The sequence below is a fragment of the Ptychodera flava genome, chromosome 3 (assembly GCF_041260155.1).
Source record: "Ptychodera flava strain L36383 chromosome 3, AS_Pfla_20210202, whole genome shotgun sequence".
Lineage (NCBI taxonomy): Eukaryota > Metazoa > Hemichordata > Enteropneusta > Ptychoderidae > Ptychodera > Ptychodera flava.
This window is the reverse complement of record NC_091930.1, coordinates 45,188,487-45,199,087: the sequence shown is the minus strand read 5'-3', so window position 1 is coordinate 45,199,087 and position 10,601 is coordinate 45,188,487. Positions and strand designations below refer to the sequence as shown.

General features: G+C 36.3%; 1 long non-coding RNA gene across 1 annotated transcript; it reads right to left on the bottom strand.

The window, feature by feature from the left end:
- Positions 1-1,713: 1,713 nt before the first annotated feature.
- Positions 1,714-5,411, bottom strand: LOC139130116 (uncharacterized). Its single transcript, XR_011551787.1, has 2 exons — positions 4,946-5,411; positions 1,714-1,877 (listed from the first exon to the last, which is right to left on the bottom strand). It is a non-coding gene; the product is annotated as an uncharacterized lncRNA (long non-coding RNA).
- Between the last annotated feature and the right edge of the window lie 5,190 nt (positions 5,412-10,601).

Genomic DNA, 10,601 nt, shown 5'->3' with positions numbered 1-10,601 from the left:
GAGTTTTTTTAGCTTATTACCGACTTAAAAGGCGCCTCTACGCATAAGCAGATACCCTCTTCTTGATAACATTTGAGTATTGATCCAGGCTTATAACAACATTTAATGCGCAGGAATTTTTCTCATAGCATTTGATCTTGAAAATATGTTGTCAAATCTCTTTTTGTGGGTTATAACAATATTTTGTGAAATAACACACCCGCTTTAAACAAAGAGCGATGAGAGGCGCTCCAATGATCGCTGCCACTCAATATTTCAGGCGTGAAAGGCATGAATGGGAAGTGTATATAACAGAAATAAGTTGAGTACCATCATCGTAAAATGAGTCAATTGGTTAGCACCGATATTTCAATAAGTAAAGCATAAAGCCGGTGCGTTTCTATATCAAGACAGTTGTTTATTCAAGCATTTGGAGCCAAAGGTACAAGTAACAACAACAATGCCTTTCGTCATTTCAAATGAAATATTAATTCGAGCAAGTTACAGTGCTTATATTACTTACAATTTTAGATTTGTGTAAACACTACTTCAAAAATGTATAACTCCATCACATAAATACAACACTCAGTCAAAAACAGACTCAAACTTATGTTTTACCACAAACTTGTTGACATTTCTCAATAAAGATCATTTAAAAAAGAGTTGACTTTGTTCTAAATATACACGCAGCAACAAACGTATTCTGAGTATTGAATTCAACAACCACGACCACAACAACAATTAAAAACATAATATTCTAAGAGTACAATTGTACGAAAACTTGTTGCAATAGCTATCTCAAAAAGATAATACTTTGGATTCATTTTGTGTACAGAAAAATTCAATGGAAAGCTGATATCAATTATTGTCACTGCTGAACATGAATCAATAAAATATTAACGAGTTTCTTTTCATTTCTGTCAGAAAAATACACGTCATTCGCATGCATTCATCCTAAGAACACATCTGAACACATGTGCACTTAAAACATAGCAATAGTACAAAATGGCTCATTTACCAAATTGCAATGCATACAGAGATCCACATACTTAATTCTGTCCCTGTTACGGTAACCCCTCGCCTGGTGTTGGTGGCGTTTGCTTCATTACATAGAATACTTTGACACAATTTTGACCCCAGTCAGTGACGGCCACTCTCATCGGATTTACATCCGTTCTTACGGCAACATACCTCGGGGAAACCCTTCCTTCACCGATATTGCAAAGGAATTTTCCGTCTGATGAAAACTGAACAATTCTTCTATTCCCATTATCACAGACATAGACGTTATCATCCTCATCAACGTCAATACCATAGGGAGTATTTAAGTGACCTGGCCCAGACCCTTTCGACCCTAGTGACGCAATATATTCTCCATCAGAGTTGAGTATTTGTACGCGATGGTTGTTTTGATCAGATACTAATATTTCATTCTTACTATTGACGACGACTGACCATGGGAAATCAAATTGGCCTTCATCTTTACCGTGAGATCCAAAACTTGTCAAAATTTGCCGTCTTTAGTGTATTTTTTCACAGTGTCATTACTGCGATCGTTAACGAGTACATAGCCATCCTTAGACATCGTAATGCCATAGGGGTTTATGTCTCCACCAAATGAGGTTATAACCTCATTATTCTTATCAAAAGCCACAACTTGCATTTCCCATGATCAGTCGATAAGTAAGTACCATCAGAAGACATAGCAACGTCACGTGGTCTGAACCACTCGTCGTACTTGTCAAAAACATTTTTACGTTTGCATTCGTTGTCCCAACCCATTACTTGCACCCTTCGATTGCTCTTGTCAGCAATTATCAAGTCACCGTTTTCATCAATTGCTATTCCGCTTGGATGTTCAAATTGGCCGTCGTCTTTCCCGGGACCACCAATCGTGTCTGATTGTGAAAGAATACAGTAAATCTTTAATGGGCTTCAACTAAAAATGTACGGCACCCGATTACCTTGCGAAGCTGCCACAGACAAGACCGCCAATCCCGACTCTTACTTCGCAAAAGTTTCAAGGTGGTATTTAATTTCATGTAGTTTCAAAGCATTCTTAACAGCTCTGAATGTTAAACGAATTTAGAATTATGTCAGTTCTTCTGCACCACCGGGACGCAAGAGTCACTTTTGCAAACCTGTCATGTTCGAATAAGCTTACAAAGTAACCTAGAAGCAATCATAATGAAACAATACTCTGTTGCAGAAACACTATGTGGCGTATGTTCCATGTACTTGAATAGATCATGCGATATAAAACTGAGTAATACAGTCATCAATGGTTCGGGTATTTGAATTATAACATGATTAAAATGATTTTTTGTCAGTAGAGAAAAATCCGACTCGACAACAATATCAAAAGCATAGAATAAGAGGTTACGAGCACGTTTCTATGGAACGCCGTAGTTGCCTTCTGAGATTTATTTGCTGTATTTGATGAGATGACATCAATATAAGATTTAGTAATGCCTTTATATGATAAGGTAGTGTCAATATATGATTAGGTGACGCCTTTATATTATAAGGTGGTATCAATATATCATAAGGTGCTGTTATTATATAATTAGATGACATCAATATATGATTTAGTAATGCCTTTATATGATTAGGTCGTGTCAATATATGATTAGGTGACGCCTTTATATTATAAGGTGGTATCAATATATCATAAGGTGCTGTTATTATATAATTAGGTGACATCAATATATGATTTAGTAATGCCTTTATATGATTATGTCGTGTCAATATATGATTAGGTGACGCCTTTATATTATGAGGTTGTGTCAATATATCATAAGGTTCCGTAAATATATAATTAGGTGACATCTATATGTGAATAGGCAATGCCTTTATATTTCGAGTCAATAACAGTATATGATTAAGTAGTGCTTATATATTGTTAGAGCACAACATTATATGAATTGAAAAGGCCATTATATTATAACGTAATGTAAATATATTAATTAGAAGGGTCAATATATTATGTGTGCACGCCATTATTATGTGTAACGTCTTTATTGTTATGTTTAAAGTCATTATATGATTATATAGAGGGCGCACGCCTTCGGACACTTTCTTTAAGCGTGCAAATTTTCATTCGCTTTGCCCGACGCATAAGTTCTTGCAAGGTACATCACTCAAATCTCAATGGATGGAACGGATTTTACGGGAGTTAGGACTTGGAAATCTCTTGCGGAAATTCATAGACGGTGATGTCACCTAATTATATAATAACAGCACCTTATGATATATTGAAACCACCTTATATGACACTACCTAATCATATAAAGGCATTACTAAATCATATATTAACGTCACCTAATTATATATTAAGGGCACCTTATGATATATTGACACCACTTCATAATAAAAAGGCGTCACCTAATCATATATTGACACGACCTAATCATATAAAGGCATTACTAAATAATATATTTCTGTCACCTAATTATATATTGAGGGCACCTTATGATATATTGATACCACCCTATAATATAAAGGCGTCACCTAATCATATATTGACACTACCAAATCATATAAAGGCATTACTAAATCATATATTGATATCACCTAATTATATATCAAGGGCACCTTATGACATATTGACTCATCCTCATAATATAAAGGTGTCACCTTATCATGTATTGACACTACCTTATCATATAAAGGCATTACTAAAACATATATTGATGTCATCTAATTATATAATAACAGCACCTTATGATATATTGATACCACCTTATAATATAAAGGCGTCATCTAATTATATATTAACACGACCTTATCATATAAAGGCATTACTAAATCATATATTGATGTGATCATGTCATCTAATTATATAATAACAGCACCTTATGATATATTGATACCACCTTATAATATAAAGGCGTCACCTAATTATATATTAACACGACCTTATCATATAAAGGCATTACTAAATCATATATTGATGTCATTTAATTATATAATAACAGCACCTTATGATATATTGATACCACCTTATAATATAAAGGCGTCACCTAATCATATATTGGCACTACCTTATCATATAAAGGCATTACTAAATCATGTATTGATGTCATCTAATTATATATTTAGGGCACCTTTTGATATATTGATACCATTTTATAATATAAAGGCGTCACCTAATCATATATTGACACGACCTAATTATATAAAGGCATTACTAAATTATATATTGATGTCATCTCATCAAATACAGCAAATAAACCTCAGAAGGCAGCAACGGCGTTCCATACGTTTCAGCTTTGAGCTTTCGGTGAATTCAGCAATCGGTACAGAACAATGCAGTTATCATAGGGTTGATTTTATAATATTTTCCCAAATTTTATATCATCTTGTTTTGTGTATAACGCAATTATCTGAAAAGGGCATTTCCCACCTTTGAGTATTCACGGCATTTTCCAACCTAGCGATAAACTTTCTTAGGACGGAATATTTTCAAAAGTAGAGAGTTTCATAAAAAATTAACAGTACACGTGTACTTTCTGTGGTCACTAAACAGAATTGCATTTTTCTGTTGGCACATTAAAAGTCGTTATTTGGAGACTCGACATTCTGCCATGATTCACTGTCGAATTGACTGTTCATCGGCCTTGATGACACGGACGATAACGTCGATCGTGAAGACTGAAAAGTCTCACTTGTTTTAATTCAGTAAAACTTGCACGTACATAGGCCTAAGTGTTATAGCCAAACAATCGAGGAAAGACAATAAAATTTTAAGACAAATGACATGTTGGATTGTCACGGTGGCTACTATACCAACGCGTTTACCTAGATCCGAGTAGACAGAAATATCATGTTGAAGCATGAAATATTGTTACGGGTTTATATCAGTACTAACTGAGCTATACGAGAATGGCAATACAAACATAGCCTGTGCAAAAGTGCATTTTCCATAGTTTGTTTTTATACAGAGAATCATATACCCATTCATTACCTTCCATAGATGGCACCATCAACTTCAGGTTGTCGACCTCTCTTTTTAGCTGCTCCTTCTGTTTTTCGCAGTTTTCAAGACTAGCCCTCAGATTTTCGATTTCACTGACCAGATCCTCTTTGGTTTTTTCCATCAGTAGCTCCTGCTCAGTCTTTGTCGAACTGTCAGTGATATTTCTCTGTTCAAATTCCTTTCCATTTCCTACGTTCGTTGGAAGAAACAATAATAACATTTTTTGAAATATATTGTAGCTTGACTGAGTGATTGTACGGTACGTGCTATAGGCCTATGGGTTATTCAGATTATGCCATAAAAGACTATATGTGACTGTACTGGTCACTTGGTATAGGTGTTCTACTTGTGAATTGCATGCATACTGGAGAACTTTTAATATCCGTTCAAAATCGTTCATGGGTGAATTTCTATGGTTTTCTCTCAATCCCTGTGCTAAAATCGCAGTAAAATAGCTTTTTGCGTCAAGAGTATCCGTTTACGCCCTTATATAAGTTTAAAAGGTTCAACTTCCATGTATCTTACTTATCTGCTTGCACCAGATATATCTTCTTCTTTCAAAGTTTTATCTTCAGTAGGGCTCTCTGGTATTGGTACGGCAACTATGTGAACGGCATGAAATTGTAAAATGGACATTATTAGAACCATGTATCATTGATTTGATGTCACTGTTATGGCCTTTGCTTATCGCAGAGACTGGAAAAAGTAATGTAAAACCGCATAGTACTCAGGAAAAGATATAGTCTCAGTATATCGGTGAGTAAGCATTTTGTACAGCTTAAGTGCAATAGATTTATCTAACCTCAAAGCCATTAATGAGAAAGATGGTCAGCCTATACATCGATAAAAGTTGCTGATAGCATTTAATTTTCCCTATAAATGTCGTTAGAATAACATTCAATATGGAAGTTGTATGCCCGTAATATAGTTTATTGTTGGCAAAACTCTATCAACTGTATTTATGAACTGTTTTTCTATTTTCTTGTAGCAAAACAAGAGGTCAACTCAATGAAAAGATATCCATGTTATTTTAAATCTAACTCACCCTTGCTATCAAATTCCGTATCGTCAGAATCTGTATGCCCACTTGGCAAGCGTTCACTGCTGACTTCTGTAAAATAAAGTAATTTGTGATCTTTATGCTGTACTAGTATGACATTATAAGTGTAACACATAAAATCCTGTTGCAAAATAATAATTTTCACGCGTTGTTATGTGATGAAGAAGCCCACAGCGTTAGAATGAAAACGAACAAATATACCAATATTATGAAGAAAATATTGCTCAATTTCATTAATTCACCTCCCTAAGTCTTGGCTTTGCTTTTTGTGACAAGTACTGAATTTCACACACAGACACAGACAAACACACGCACAGACACCCACACAGACCACACCAACACACACAAACATATACACACATTATATATATATATATAATATATATATATATATATATGTATATATGTATATATATATATATATATATATATATTATATATATATATATATATATATATATATATATATATATATATATTATATATGATATATCTGAGGCTTATGTAAATGTTCTCCCCGTATAGTCCCGACTTTGGGAATCAGCATTTGTAGTCATTGCCACGACAAATTAAAGTTTTATAATCATTATTTATCTATTACCTTTATCTTTCTATTAGACAAGAAGTCAAACTCCGCAGAAAGACATCCATATCTTTGAGAATATAACTCACCTGTATTGCTTTCAGATGCCATATCGTCAGAATCTGTATGTCCACCTGGTAAGAGTTCACTGCCGACTTCTGTAAAATAAACAGTGCTTAGTATATATAGTTAATTGCACGAGTCGGTGTGCTGTTACAGTTGCAATCACCACACTTATGGTCAGGAACTTGTAAACGTCACGAGGCCGAAGGCAAGTTACAAGTTCCTGACTATAAGTGTGGTGATTACAACTGTAACAGCTCACCTGCGATTAACGACTTATACCACGAAAAACAGGCCAATCTTCTCTAAAATTTGAAAATTACTGTCAATAAATCGTCTACTTTTGATTTGAATACCCACAATGGAATGGAGTGACCCTTTGTAAGTCGAAAGGTTCACAGAGGTCATTATGCACCTGACATGCGAGTTTTGGAGAATGACCTATCCCAGACAAGTAGGACAAGGGCTCTAGTCAACTGCAAATCTACATTTGAATAAGGGCTACAGAGTGGTATAATGCACCTGTGTAGAAGGAAACTACTTTAGTCTGATTGGTTAAATAAAATGGCTTGCCTTACACTATCTTGTTGGCTATTGGCTATAGCGAGAAGGAATTCAATCTGTAGATGCATGTGATTGCCTCGTGGATGCATCAGGCTTTCAAGACCATTTTCGTGTTTTCGACTGGTTAAGGTACAGTTCAGTTTTTACGGCCGGGGGGGGCCGGCAAAATCCAGGGGGGGGGGTCATCAAAATTTTGGAATCCGCAAAGGGGGGGTCATCGCTTTTTCACTGGTAGGAAAGGGGGGGTCACCACATTTTCAAAAACATAATACCAACAATAAAGTTCACTTTATGCCATTGCCATGATCGACCCTCTTTACCGGCGGGCCGCCCTCGGCGGCCACTACAATAAATATACATTATGTATTACCCATGACCCTCTTAACGGGCAGACGCCTTTGGCGGCCTACTCCAATAAGGTTTACTTCATGCAATGACCATGATCGACCCTCTTTACCGGCGGGCCGCCTGCGGCGGCCCACTCCAATAAATTGACTTTATGTAATACCCCACGGCAATCTTAATGGCCGTGCGCCTTCAGCGGCCCTGTCCAGTAAAGTCTACTTTATGCAATAGCCATGATCGACCCTCTTTACCGGCGGGCCACCTTTGGTGGCCCACTAGAATAAAGTTGACTTTACGTAATGGCCCATGACCCTCTTAACCGGAGGGCTGCCTTTGGCGAACCACTCCAATAAAATTCACTTTATACAATGTCCATGGACATGAGTTGTCTATGGAAATGAAGTTAAAAATTGCCTTACAGTCGTCCTAATTAACAGACGTTTCAATGGATGTGGCTGAGAAGTTTGTGCACTGGCATCTCTGCTACATGAATAAAGTGCGCGGCGTACCGGAGTTCAAATCCAAACCATGCGGGTAAATTTGACATATGGGTTTTAGTTATTTTTAAGCGGGGGGGGGGGGGTCATCAATTTTTTTAGTCTGACAAAGGGGGGGGGGGATCATCTTTTTTTCACGAAAAATGCAGGGGGGGTTCTATATTTTTTTGAACACCGGCGACAAGATTTTGCCGGCCCCCCCCCCAGCCGTAAAAACTGAACGCTCCCTAAGATGGACCTTGTCAGCTTGTCTGATCTGATGACCCAAGAGACTACCTAGAGTTCCATGGACGGCCATTTAAGGATGTACAATCGGAAAAATATTAGCGTACTGCGGCGATTTCCGCGCAGAAATGTATCCATAGTAACCACGCGCGCATAGTGACGTTCCGAACGTTTTTGCGTTGTACAAAATGTCGTCTGCTATGGAAATCCGGTCACGACATGCGACATGCGACCTGCGACTTCAAAACTGCGACCTGCGTCCTGCGTGCTTGTCAAACTGCAACCTGCGACTTCCGGGTGTTCTGGCCTAGCTGCCACCTGCGAGTTTGAAACTGCGATCTGCGAGATCACGACCTGATCCATGGTTTTAGGTATTTGGTGTTTATTGAGAGTATGAAAAGCAGTCACAAGTAATATCAGTGATAGGTGGTGTCATTTAGGAAAGAGATGAGCTTCAAAGACACGTACAGCTGTGTTGGCCTACTTGTTGTTCGGTTGCTATCAAAGTCCGGTTTCAAAGGGACAATGCTTAACTGATCACCGATTTTCATGAATAAAATTTGATTTGATAAGCTTACTTCAACAAGCATGTTGTTATATATGTTGTTTCCTAAAGTGGTGACTATTTCACAGATCGAAATTACCTAGTTTATTCTGTGGTTGTTGTACTTCGATTCGGTGACCATGTGTATCACCCCTATTTGTAACAATCAACCCTATTTGAAACAAAACTTAATTTTCAAAAAAACTTTGCCGTATTTATTGATATATTAATAAAATATGCATATTTGTATGTTTGGGGGCAATTTTCTTCTTTTCCCCTTGTCAAAACTCATTTTTCCGAAACTGCTTTTGTTACAAATTGGGTTGATTGTTACAAATAGGGGTGACATGTCAACCCTATTTGTAACAATCAACCCTATTTGTAACAAAACCTAATTTTCAAAGAAACTTGTCCGTATTTGATGAAATCTTGATGAAATATACATATTTATATCTTTGGGGCAATTTTCTTTTTTTTCCTTGTCGAAACTCATTTTTTTCCGAAAATGCTCGTTAGATTAACTCTCGTTGTGCTGGTTGCCTGGGATAAGAGGCCTACTCGTAAGATATAATCAAGTCGTGCAGATACATGTCAAAAGTTTGTTTTGGGGCAATTTTCACCAATTTAGGTCAAAAATGTTTAAAATCTTGTTTTCTGACCGAAATCTTACTAAACGTATATGGGCTTAACTTTTGTTACAAATTGGGTTGATTGTTACAAATAGGGTTGATGTGTCAACCCTATTTGTAACAACCAACCCTATTTGTAACAATCAACCCTATTTGTAACAAAATTTAACCAATTTGTAACAAAACCTAATTTTCAAAGAAACTTGGCCGTATTTGATGAAATCTTGATGAAATATACATATTTATATCTTTTGGGCAATTTTCTTTTTTTTCCTTGTCGAAACTCATTTTTTTTTCGAAAATGCTCGTTAGATTAACTTTCGTTGTGCAGGTTGCCTGGGATAAGAAGCCTACTCGTAAGATATAATAAGGTCGTGCAGATACATGCCAAAAGTTTGTTTCGGGGCAATTTTCACCAATTTCGGTCAAAAATGTTTAAAATCTAGTTTTCTGACCAAAATCTTACTAAACGTATATGGGCTTAACTTTTGTTACAAATAGGGTTGATTGTTACAAATAGGGTTGACGTGTCATACCTATTTGTAACAATCAACCCTATTTGTAACAAAATTTAACCAATTTGTAATAAAACCTAATTTTCAAAGAAACTTGGCCGTATTTTATGAAATCTTGATGAAATATACCTATTAGTATGTTTTGGGGCAATTTTTAGTTTTTCCGCGTCGAAACTCATTTTTTCCGAAAATGCTCGTTAGATTAACTTTCGTTGTGCAGGTTGCCTGAGAGAAGAGGCCTAGTCGTAAGATATAATCAAGTCGTGCAGATACATGCAAAAACTTTGTTTCGGGGCAATTTTCACCAATTTTGGTCAAAAATGTTTAAAATCTTGTTTTCTGACCGAAATCTTACTAAACCTATATGGGCTTAACTTTTGTTACAAATTGGGTTGATTGTTACAAATAGGGTTGATTGTTACAAATAGGGTTGAAACGTCAACCCTATTTGTAACAATCAACCCAATTTGTAACAAAAGTTAACCCCATATAGGTTTAGTATTATTTCGGTCAGAAAACAAGATTTTTAACATTTTAGACCAAAAATGGTGAAAATTGCCCCAAAACAAAACTTTTGGCATGTATCTGCACGACTTGATTATATCTTACGAGTAGGCCT